Here is an 11,093-nt window from a genome sequence, read left to right as displayed (position 1 = left end):
TACAATTTCTGGGGAAATTGTAGGGTGTGCTTACTTGCGTCTTATTTTGGGGGAAATGGCTTATTCAAAAGAGGTTTGCTACGAGCAAGCTAGTTGCGGTGGCTAGCCAAACTTCTCTGAGTGAGCGGATTGTTTGAAAGCGCTGGAAATGAAGACAGCGACGCACCACACAAGCTTGAGTTTAAATAAATTCTTTAATGTGACATTACTTACTGTACATGCAAGTCTTGATTTGATTCTTAAATGCACATGTATGATGCTGCTAGTACACCACGGCACGATACAATACTCGCTGTGCAACAGCACATCGATGCATGTTGTATCCAGGTGTCGTTGCTAACGTGTGCTGAAGTTGTGACGTAGGCTAGCACTGAGTACCCTTTGTTGACACAAGGCACTTTTTGCCACAAAAACTTAAGTTCAACCTAAACCGTGCAACGGAACGTAAATACCAATAGAAGCAATGCAATCGTTATCAAACATTTTGACACCAACGTTGTCTGTGTAGTCCAAATATTGAGGGATCCTTAGGGGGGCAAAAAGAATAATAAATAATATATATGTGAGAGAACAAAGGTTGTGCTCGCCGAAGGCGTAAGCACACCCAATAAGGCTATGAAAATATGTCAAAAGTGTCTTTTTTTTTTTACATACCTTTAAACCTTCACAAAAATACATAATCTGTATGTTAAAGACCAGCAATTGATTAACTTTATACAAAAGCAATAAGTGCTTTTCATGTTTTCCAGTTCAGTTCAGTTTTTCTTACTCGGTGAGAAAAATCCAGTCTGTTTTGGGCTTGAACAAGTGCATTGAACGTCTGAGGTAGATATGCGAAGGACAGCTGACAGGTGATCATCAGGGTCTGCAGTTTAACTAGCAAACCATCAGCAGCCCGCGCCCTCTCTGCATCAGTCAAGTTCTTGTATTTGTCCGCATGTTTAGTCCCGTAGTGCCGATTCAAATTGTAATCCTTCAACACAGCGACCTGTTCTCCACAAACTAAGCACACAGATTTGCCTTTGACTTCAGTAAACAGATACTTAGAAGTCCATGTCTTGTTACAAACTTTACATTCGGTATCAGCCTTTCGTTTTTTACCGTGAGTGGACATTTTCGAGGGCTAACCAACAGCTAACTCAGTGTCTCCTGTTGGTGAGGCTGCATAAGCGCACATACGTAAATCATCTGATCACTGTAGTCTTTCAGGACTACAGATTTCCGAACGCTCAACACATTTATTTATTTTACATTTTTGATTTATCTCACGTAAAATGCCCAGATCTGCTCTAACTGATCTCACAGTGAGCTTAAAGGAAGCACACAGCTGCCAATGCCCACTTGTGACCCCCCCCCCTCACACACACACATAGTCCCCCCTTCTAAAAAGATGCCACCCTGAACGCACCTCACAACACCTGACAACAACCTCTGACCCTCACTAAGACAACTGCGGTGTCATTCTATTGCCCCCCTCATCCATTTCATTGGGTCAGAGAGGTGTCATGTGTCCCTGACCCTCCACCACACGCACTGTTGGTTAGTGCCAAAGGGTGACAACTGCAGTAGGGAGGGACAGTCGAGAGGGTGGCTAGAACATAGTGTTGTGGGTTTGGTTTAGTAGTAAACAAAGTTTGTCTTCACATTATTATTTGAATGGTATTGTTTTCAGACCTTGTTTTATATAAAGATATAAAGAAACAAATGGATCATTCCGAGATCCGAACTTAAAACAATATGGAGTCACATATTCAACCTTCTCATTCAACATAGTCAACCTTCTTCTGTTTCCAGGGACACGGAAATGTCACTGATTCATTTCAGGAAATCACAGTTCAATTTGGACATACAAAAACAACATCTTCCAGTTGAAAAGGCGCACAGCTGGAATAAGATGACTGCAATTACTTTCTGAGGGAGAACGTAGAGGAGAGTTATGTGACCATGGAAAAATGGTCTAGACAGGTCTCCAGCTGCACTTCCCACACTGTGTGTAAGTGCGTGGGTTTGTGTGCATGCGTGAGCGTGCGTGTGTGCATATGCGTGTGCACTGCGTGGGTGTGAGTGCGTGGGTGGGTATTTGCATGTCTGTGTGTGTGGGTGCATGCATTTTTGTGTTTGTGCGTGTATGTGTGTGTGTGTGTGGGGGGGGGGGGGGGGGTTGTACAAGTGAGTGAATCCACTGTACAGTAGATATGCACATACTGACACAGCTTTTCACAATCTCCATACACTCATCTTTTATCCAGCACTTGCATCACTTCTCCTGCCTCAGTCGACACCAAAAAGTTGATGGGGGTCAGTTCATGGTCATGACAAAGGACAGAACAGGTAAAATGGTCAGAGGGACAAAGGGAGGAGGGGAAAGGAGGAGGTGCAAAAGTAAACAGCTTCTGCTTAATTAAGGGGAGGTTAAGTGGGCACCTGAAAAGACCAACAGGTTTTCCCATGCTCAGCATCAGCAACCTGATCCTGATCTCTCTCTCCAGCATGGACCCCACCACCACCCCCAATGGCACTCTTCTTCCTCCTGCTCTCCAGCAGACAGACAATGACTGTGCACTCTTGTGGAAAGAAAGGGGAGATGGAGGGAGAGAAGTGGTTAAGGTGGGGGAGAGGAATAGAGAGAGATGGTAGGTAGAATGTTCAAGACAAGTGAAGGAAGGACAATAAAAGAGAGTGAGGGGGGAGCTCTCAGCTGCTAATACCCAGGCTTCAGACAGAGAGAGAGAGAGTGAAAAATAGAAAAAGAGAGAGAGCTATTTTTATAGACACACTCACCCTTGTGTGCTCACACAGACATTCACACACACTTTGTCCAGTGAGGTGTGAGGGTCCATCCTGATGTCCTTTAGCCTAACGATGCATGTGATTCAAATGTGTGTGTATGTGTGTGTGTGCATGTGTCTCTGTTTGTGAGACTAGCTTTTTTTCATTACATCACAGAAAAAATCCCTGCTCCATACACACTAACTCTCAAGGGCACATTAAAAGCTGTGCTTGGATAATTATTTTTGGATAATACTATTTTCATCGTAGAGGCTACCAAAACTTCAGAGATGAATTAACTGAGATTCATTTTTTCTCTTTTATTTGGTCTTCTCTCCATTTAGAAACCTGGAGAGGAACAAGACTTCCTGTACCAAGCTGCTATGGGCTCTTCCGCCGTACCCACAGTTGTGGTTTAATGGCACATCTTCCTCCAAATCATTGTTGATGTTTCCATCGTATTACAACCGATCACAAAGCCCTTTGTAACATTGTAAGTTGTTTCATCTCACAATGTAAAATATCCAACACCTTGCAAAAAAGTATACATATCTGTGGGGTAGTTTTGACATCCCTATGTAAAGATGCAATTGTTAAGATTATTAAACAAACTCAAACAGAAGAAACCCTCAATTATTGTCTGAACTTCACTTTCCTCCAGCTCAAGTTATTTTCATTAGTGGTTTTACAAAATAAGAAGGAAGACCCGCCTTACCAAAGGCAATTGGCTGGAACAGACTTGCTATAACATGATTGATTGGAAGTATCAGGCTACTCCAAAAATGTGGAATGTATTCTCCAACAGGGCTGTCTGTGTTGCTTGCTATACAACTCAATGGGGCTCATTATCTTCCATGTTTATATGGAATAAAACCTTATGTTTTACTTGTATGTTGTACCTTTTAATATATTTAGCATTCTGGCTCTCTTTATATTTGCACAGGACTCCAGCTAATTCAGTAACTCAATCATCAAATCACATCAAAGGATTAGCCATGGGTAATGTAGGGTACCAGCGCAGCAGCTACTTCATATGTTACTGAATGTTTTACATGTTTAACTTCACATAATTCTAAATGACACTCCATAGACTTAAGGCTGTGAAGTCATTTTCTAACCATGCTAGGAAAATCTAGATGAATGGGATTGTAATAACGGATAGCTCCAATCTCATAATCAGATTGTTTATGTATAACATATCACCACAACAAAAAATCACGTTGTTTGTGCATCCATAGAGTAGGGTTGAGTGGGTGTTTTAATTCATATTCTTTAAAAATAACCAGCATCAAAAGACATGTTTTTCAATGATTATCTTCTACTATATCCCTATTTATTTTCTTGGATTGTAAATTAAGCATACCGTATTTTTGGGAAATAAAACCACGGTTTATACCCCGAGTTTACATTTTTCTTGTGGTGGTGCAGTTTTTATTTCGAAGCGGCTTATAGCTAGCCTGGCACTCCCCTCCTACGTACTTCCGCTCAATTTTCAATTTGCTTCTGTACTCAGTCTGGGGTTTCGGCAAATTAGTCGGATTTTTCAAATCAACTTTTTACCGGTCCAATCAGCAACGATGACGTTGATGTTGTGCGCTAGTTTGAGTTCTAGTTCAGTAATGGCGGCGGAGAAAGATGCGAGCGAAGCCATTTGGTCCGTTGAGGCAAATATCCAAAAGTTAAAGCCGAAGCAAGAACAATCTCTGCTGAGTTTTCTTGGTGGCCATGATGTTGTGGCCCTCCTCCCCATGGGGTTCTGGAAAAGTTTGATTTTCCAGCTAGCTCCATTAGTGGTGAAGGAGTTGGCTAAAGCAAACGCTAGCGATTGGTTATGGCAGATCCAGAGTGGCTCTGGGCAGATCCAATAGTTTTAAACTTCAACAGAGTACCTGCCTTCAAGGAAGTTAACGCTTGTCAATGGTCTCCCGTTAAGGAGTAGCTTTGCACATATGTGATTGTTTGAATGCGGGTCTCACAGCGTAACGTCGCATATATGCGATTTCGAACATTCCAACTGAATATTTTCCGATGGACAAAAACTATGCCACAAATGCTTTAGTATGGCTTCAAAATGTACTAATGAGAAGGCTAATGTAGAACATATGTCTATGTTCATCTTGTTTAAAGGGGTCATTGACTGGGTTTTAGGGGTATTTCACACTGTTCCTTAAGGTCTCCCAATAGGTTGTGTAACATTGGTTGGGCTGAAAATGGCCCGGGTGCTGTTCTATGCCCCCTGGTGCTTCCTTTGAAATTGTCCCGGGAAAAAACGCTAGGTTTTCTCCTTTTATGGTATGCTCATGAATATATAGATGAGCTGGCGCTGATTGGTTGGCTTACAACGAGTGAAGCTGCGGAGCAAAAACGCAACACGGCCAACAGCACTCACTGAAGCATCGAAGGTGGAGACTTGAAATAAAAACGTGCAAATACATTTATTGTGTCTACACAACACTGTTTTCAACAGATTGACTAGATATCATTTGAAATGATAACGTTACTTGTTTCCACTTCTGTTGTCGAAGCAAACGGGATCGACTTAGGTGGGTAACGTTACAGTTTAGCAACCAAACTCTATCGTGATTCAACTCAGCTTCAGTTAGCTAGATATCTTGCTGAAAAATAAAATGAAGAATAACCTGACAAAGATCTGCACAAACATGCATCGTGAATTGTAGATTTACATGACAACACAGGTTATATTTATTCGAATGAAACACAGTCAGGAACATGAAATAACGCGTAAGCCCCATTGCCAATAAACTACGCTAAATCATCACACATTCTACCTATGCTCTTGCGTTAGCAAGCTAAACTAGTTAACATGCCTACAGTGTAGGTGTTTCGCTATCTAGTTGTTCTTGCATTCCTTGCAAATCAGCGTTAATAAAAAGCATGATGAGCTAGAGTCTAGCTAACATTGACTCAACGGGCATGGCTGATGTCTGTCTATACCGTAGCGTAGAAGATCCCTGTGCAGCTCTATGGAGTTAGATTAGTTTAATAATTCAAACAAACAAACAAACGTAACACGATTCACAAATGTATTTCATTATTCACAAATAAATGTAACGCGATTCACAAATGTATTTCGTGATTAACAAATGTAACGGGATTCACAAATAAATGACCCCATGACATTTGTTTGCAACCTGACAAACACGAGTTACAAATCGGAGAACACGAGTTACAAATCGGAGAACACAAGTTACAAATCCCTGCATTTACAAAATAACTTATGCTTTGGGGACCGTTGGAAATATTTAGAACTCACGTGTCTAAAGGTAAATATTAGTTAATTCCCAGGCAATAGAAAACATACATTACGCACTTACTTACTTTCGTTTTCGAAGTGTGTTACACAACGGCATGCTGTAAGATCGCATATTTTCCAGTGCGGTTTATCCTCATATTTTCACGTTCATTTTTGGTGCAGCGTTTATTCGAGGCCGGCGTTTATTCGAGGCTGGCGTTTATGCGAGGGCGGCGTTTAATTAGTAAGAGAGATTTCGTTAATTGTAGCTGCAGTGCAGCCATAGACAACTTCGTTGCTGACATTGTGATAAATGAATCATGCAGCTTAAACGCAGGTTTCATTTACTACTGCTGACCTCCTAGTCTATTCTTTGTTTGTCTATGAGTGCGGCAACTCCCTTTCTCATTGGCTATCAATTATGTGCGTTGGTAGTACAACTGTCTTATACAAGTGTTCTACATTGTGTAGAAATCTGAAGCTGCATGCCTAAACATGCATACATGTTAGCATTCAAACAGAAAGCTGTGCAGAAACTTATGTACATGTGTAATAGATACTGGGGTTGAATTTAACCAATTAAATAACCGTTTTCAGATTTTTTTGGTGCAGCATTTATCCGAGGGCGGCATTTATTACACAACGTGTATTTTTGGTGCAGCGTTTATTCAAGGGCGACGTTTATTCGAAGAAATACGGTATGTGTCCCTGGGTAAGATATGCTTTGGCTGTTGGTGACAATAGTACAATCTTTAACAGACAATACTGATCAATTAACACCATCTTAGACCAGTCCATGCTACAGTTGTTACGAGTGACCACTCTACTGTGTCCAAAACAGGGATCAAGAGGTTCACTTTGAGTGCTAAGTTCTAAGTGTCCATTACATTACATCATGTCTACCTGGACTGTGGTCCATTGATCACTTAGTTTACAGAATACATTTGATAATTCTACAGAAATGTTGAAGCTGTGTGGAAGTGAATATGGGGCATAGTGGTCAAATAAAGTCAGACAGACAGACAGATTGAGGATGAGGGAGAGATACAGTACAGAGGTAGAAATGTTGGGAGTCAGGTGGCTGAGCGGTTAGGGAATTGGGCTAGTAATCAGAAGGTTGCTGGTTCGATTCTTGCTGTGCAAAATGACGTTGTGTCCTTGGGCAAGGCACTTCACCCTACTTGCCTGGGGGAATGTCCCTGTACTTACTGTAAATCGCTCTGGATAAGAGCGTCTGCTAAAATGACTAAATGTAAATGTATCGTTGTACAGTACATAAACATGTGTTCCTCACTAGACATAATTAATTCCTTCTCACTCTTCTTTCTGTAAACAACAATGAAAATTATTCAAAGATACTGTCTTGACAAAAATACACATATTATCCAAATCCAGCCCAATGTTGCCAATGTTACATTGTTGCACATGTTCGGTTCAGAACTATACCCAGACCAATCATTGCCACTCAGCAGAGGGTGGGTCATCCATGGCAAGGGAAGCACAGTCTTTGATCGTGTCGTGTTGTCTGAAGGCCAGCCTGAATGACCAGGCCAGCCAGTGTAGTTGGCTAGTTCTCCTCTCTCCCTTGGCTTCAGAATGCAGTCCTTGTTTGGAGCCAGTGCTCTGGAAGTGAGCCTCCAGGCTAGGAGCACTCTCTCTTGCACCTTCCTGCACGACTGGAGAGACACACAGAGAGACAGAGAGAGACACACACACGGCCGGCCCACTGGATAAACGTAAACAATGACAACTGTTAGTGACAGCCCCGGCACCAGGAAACCTGCATGGTCGACTAGTGAAGAAAAGGGTATGAACGTGTGGAGGGGCTGACAGAGAAGGGAAAGGGATGAGGCAGGGAAGTCAGGAAAGGCTGCAGAGAGGAGTGCAAGTTTTATCCTTTCTCCTCGCCCCCCCCTCCCCCTTTCACAGTTGACCAGGGTATTTCCATCTCGTTTGAGCTGCGTAATGTTTCAGCTTTCCGTCAAAAGGCAGACGGCTCCTTTCATCCAATCAAGGCTCTGGGTTTTGTAACTCGCCCGAGAAACCAGCGTGACAAGTTGTGTGTGTGTGATAAGGGGGGTTCCGCATCATGCAGCAGAATCGTGTCAGCCACCTCTTGCATTATAAAAACATAGGCTGTTACAGAATAGAGGAACAAGTGGGGGGATGACGTGAGGGGAGGAGGAGAGGGGGAGGGAAAAAAGTAGGAGAGAGAGGCGGACTCAGGAGCAGGGAAATTGCCCTGGTACCAGATGACAGGGATGATAATACCAGATATCAATGTGCGTTTGGGAAGCACATTTGTTTCTATTCCTGTGTGCTGTTATCTGTGTGCATTGTTTAAATCACTAAACCCTATCATTACTGTTGGTAGTGTGTTTGTGCATTTGAACAGCAGAAAATTATAGATGATCATTATTAGTCATTATCAGACAAAGTACATCAGGAAGAGCACACACACATCCACATAACAGCCACTTGTGGATTTAAAGATACTTATCATCAGATATATTGTCATACAATTAATAAAGAAATCTAGTGACACAATTGCTTCTATGCTATGAAATATTCTAAGCTTCAAAAGGCATGCCATGAAATTACCTTAAAGACAGAACCTCACCACATGGCACAATCCAATATCATTATGCACAGCACCAAATATGTATGATAAGAGTGTGTGCTCAACACTACTGACTTTAGTAAGCACCTTCTGGAAAGAGCACTTTGGTCTCAAACTGATGGATGAAAGATTATGAGGAGATAATGACACAGGCCCTCTCAAGGACGAAGGACCCGAGGAATGTGACTTCCCTCCAACTCGCCCGCATGAAATAGAGAGCAGATACAATCAATATAAAGACTGCAAGCTCAAAATATGTTGACCCAAGCAGCAAAGTGAAATATGAGTGCTGAAGAAGAGAATAAGGTCCCAATAACACAGCAGCATTGAGCCCTCCTGGCATGGGAATCTCACGTTGCTGATGAGAGAGAGCTCGTCTTACTGCTTAACATACGTATGAATAAGCTTGATGCAGAAATGTAATGAGAAGCAAGCGTTTCCTGTTAACACTGTTCACAGTGACCTAGTACACAGTGACCTTTGGTGAGAAGTGTAACAGAGCATCATAATACTGTTGCCATGGGACTTTCAGCAACACTGAAGATGATCACGGACTGTTGAGTATGTTGTTTCGGCCTTGTGGACTGTCTTGTCTCTAGAATTGTACGCTTATAATACCTGATACTACACAAAATGGTTTCTACATAATGTAAAACACAAATTACAAAACATAACATACTGCAGCAACATTTGTGTGAGAAAATCTGTGCCAACAACATGCATGCACACATTTAGTTACTCAAATATAGCAGTCAAATAACGCAGCATACCTTTAAACACTTTGCCATAGCTTTTACATTTTACATGTTACACATGACATATACAGATGTAATACCCCCGTAAAGAGTTACCCAGTACCCTTTCTGTACACCCTATAGATGCTCAATATCGTCAATGAACTGTAAACAAGTCAAATTAATCCTACGTTTTATTTTCCAAAGATATTTGCTTGTCAGTGGCATTCCTGTCAAGGAAAGGTCAAGGCAAGAGGTCTCAAGTTACAGTCCAGAGGGTCACACCCACTTGATATTTTTTACAGAGCCTACTAAGCTTGTCATTGAAAAGTTGGCCTGAACATCAAAGACGTGAAGGAACCTTTTATCATGGGATTTGATTAGTCAAATATGATACGATTGACCAAAAACATGATTTAGGCAAGGATGAAATTGAATGACTACTCGGTTAGAATCTTGCACTGGTTGTGATGTGTGGATACACAGATGAGGACAGCCTTGGCGTCAAACTCCCAATGATGTTGAAAGAGCCTTCTGGTGACGTCTGTTACTCTTTCAATGGAGCCCCTTGGGGGAAAAATACTCAAAGTAATCTGTTTGGTATTGTTGTGTTGTGAGATCACAATGTCATTCATCCCAAGGATTATTCAATTTAGAGTCTCAGTCTGCCAGATCTGTGATTACATCACAGTCCAGCCCATCTCCAAGGACACGCTAACAACCCCATTAAATATAATGACATCCTCAAGTCCTCCATCCCTGTAGTATGTGAGTATGTGTGTGTGCATTTACCAAAAGATTTATGATATCATTCCTGCACCAATGCTTAAGTCTTTACAGTCAGTATTGCACTTTTCTATCAACCCTTTGCCACAAACACATCCACTATTTACTTTGTCCCTGCAGTACAGAACAGCAATGTCAATGGTCTTTACATAGAGCAATGAGACTCAGGCACAGCCGGCCTCCATCCTATGGCCACCTGTCGTATCATTATTGCAAATGAAAAGTGTATGAAAGCGGTGTGTGTACGTGTGGTCTCATCTCTCAATTTTAACTCATGACCCTCAGAGTCGTGGCAGACTGCCAAAGTACAAGGCCGTTAAATAACCAGTAAATCTTTCCCCCCTCTTTGCCATTTACATTTATCCACTCTTATCCAGAGCGACTTACAGTAAGTACAGGGACATTCCCCCGAGGCAAGTAGGGTGAAGTGCCTTGCCCAAGGACACAACGTCATTTTTGCATGGCCGGGAATCGAACCGGTACCACCTGAGCAACCACACCTCCCCACCAGACCAGGGGACAGCTTGAACATGGTGTAAACCATGGTTCTGTATTACAACGGCCATAAGCCACAAATCCAAAAACCAAGCCCGATTGAGTGGAGGAGGCTGGTAGCAGAGCCAAGCCTAATGCAGTTGGTGGAGGCTGGTAGTAGAGCCAAGCCTGGAGCGTTTGGTGGAGGCTGGAAGCAGAGCCGAGGCTGGAGCGTTTGGTGGAGGTTAGTAGCAGAGCCGAGCCTGGTGGAGCGGGTGTGGCAGAGAGTCCTAGTGGGTCACGGCCGAGCAACAGCTCAAGCAGATCCCCAAAAGGAACAGACTCACCTAGCGGGCTGCGGCGAGGCTGATGCGTGCCTGAGTGTGGTGAAGGTCAGGGAGGTTGGTCCTGACGTATGAGCGGTATGCCTGGGAGCACCAGCGACCCATGAGCTGGA

General features: G+C 42.6%; 1 long non-coding RNA gene across 1 annotated transcript; it reads left to right on the top strand.

Annotated features, from left to right (window-relative positions):
* Positions 1 to 1,553: 1,553 nt before the first annotated feature.
* Positions 1,554 to 3,654, top strand: LOC136941021 (uncharacterized). The gene is made up of 2 exons (XR_010876431.1): positions 1,554 to 1,993; positions 3,114 to 3,654. It is a non-coding gene; the product is annotated as an uncharacterized lncRNA (long non-coding RNA).
* The last annotated feature ends 7,439 nt before the right edge of the window (positions 3,655 to 11,093 follow it).

The sequence above is a fragment of the Osmerus mordax genome, chromosome 3 (genome assembly GCF_038355195.1).
Source record: "Osmerus mordax isolate fOsmMor3 chromosome 3, fOsmMor3.pri, whole genome shotgun sequence".
In the NCBI taxonomy this organism is placed as follows: Eukaryota; Metazoa; Chordata; class Actinopteri; order Osmeriformes; family Osmeridae; genus Osmerus; species Osmerus mordax.
The sequence above is the reverse complement of the archived record's forward strand: the minus strand, read 5'-3'. Positions and strand labels throughout refer to the sequence as shown.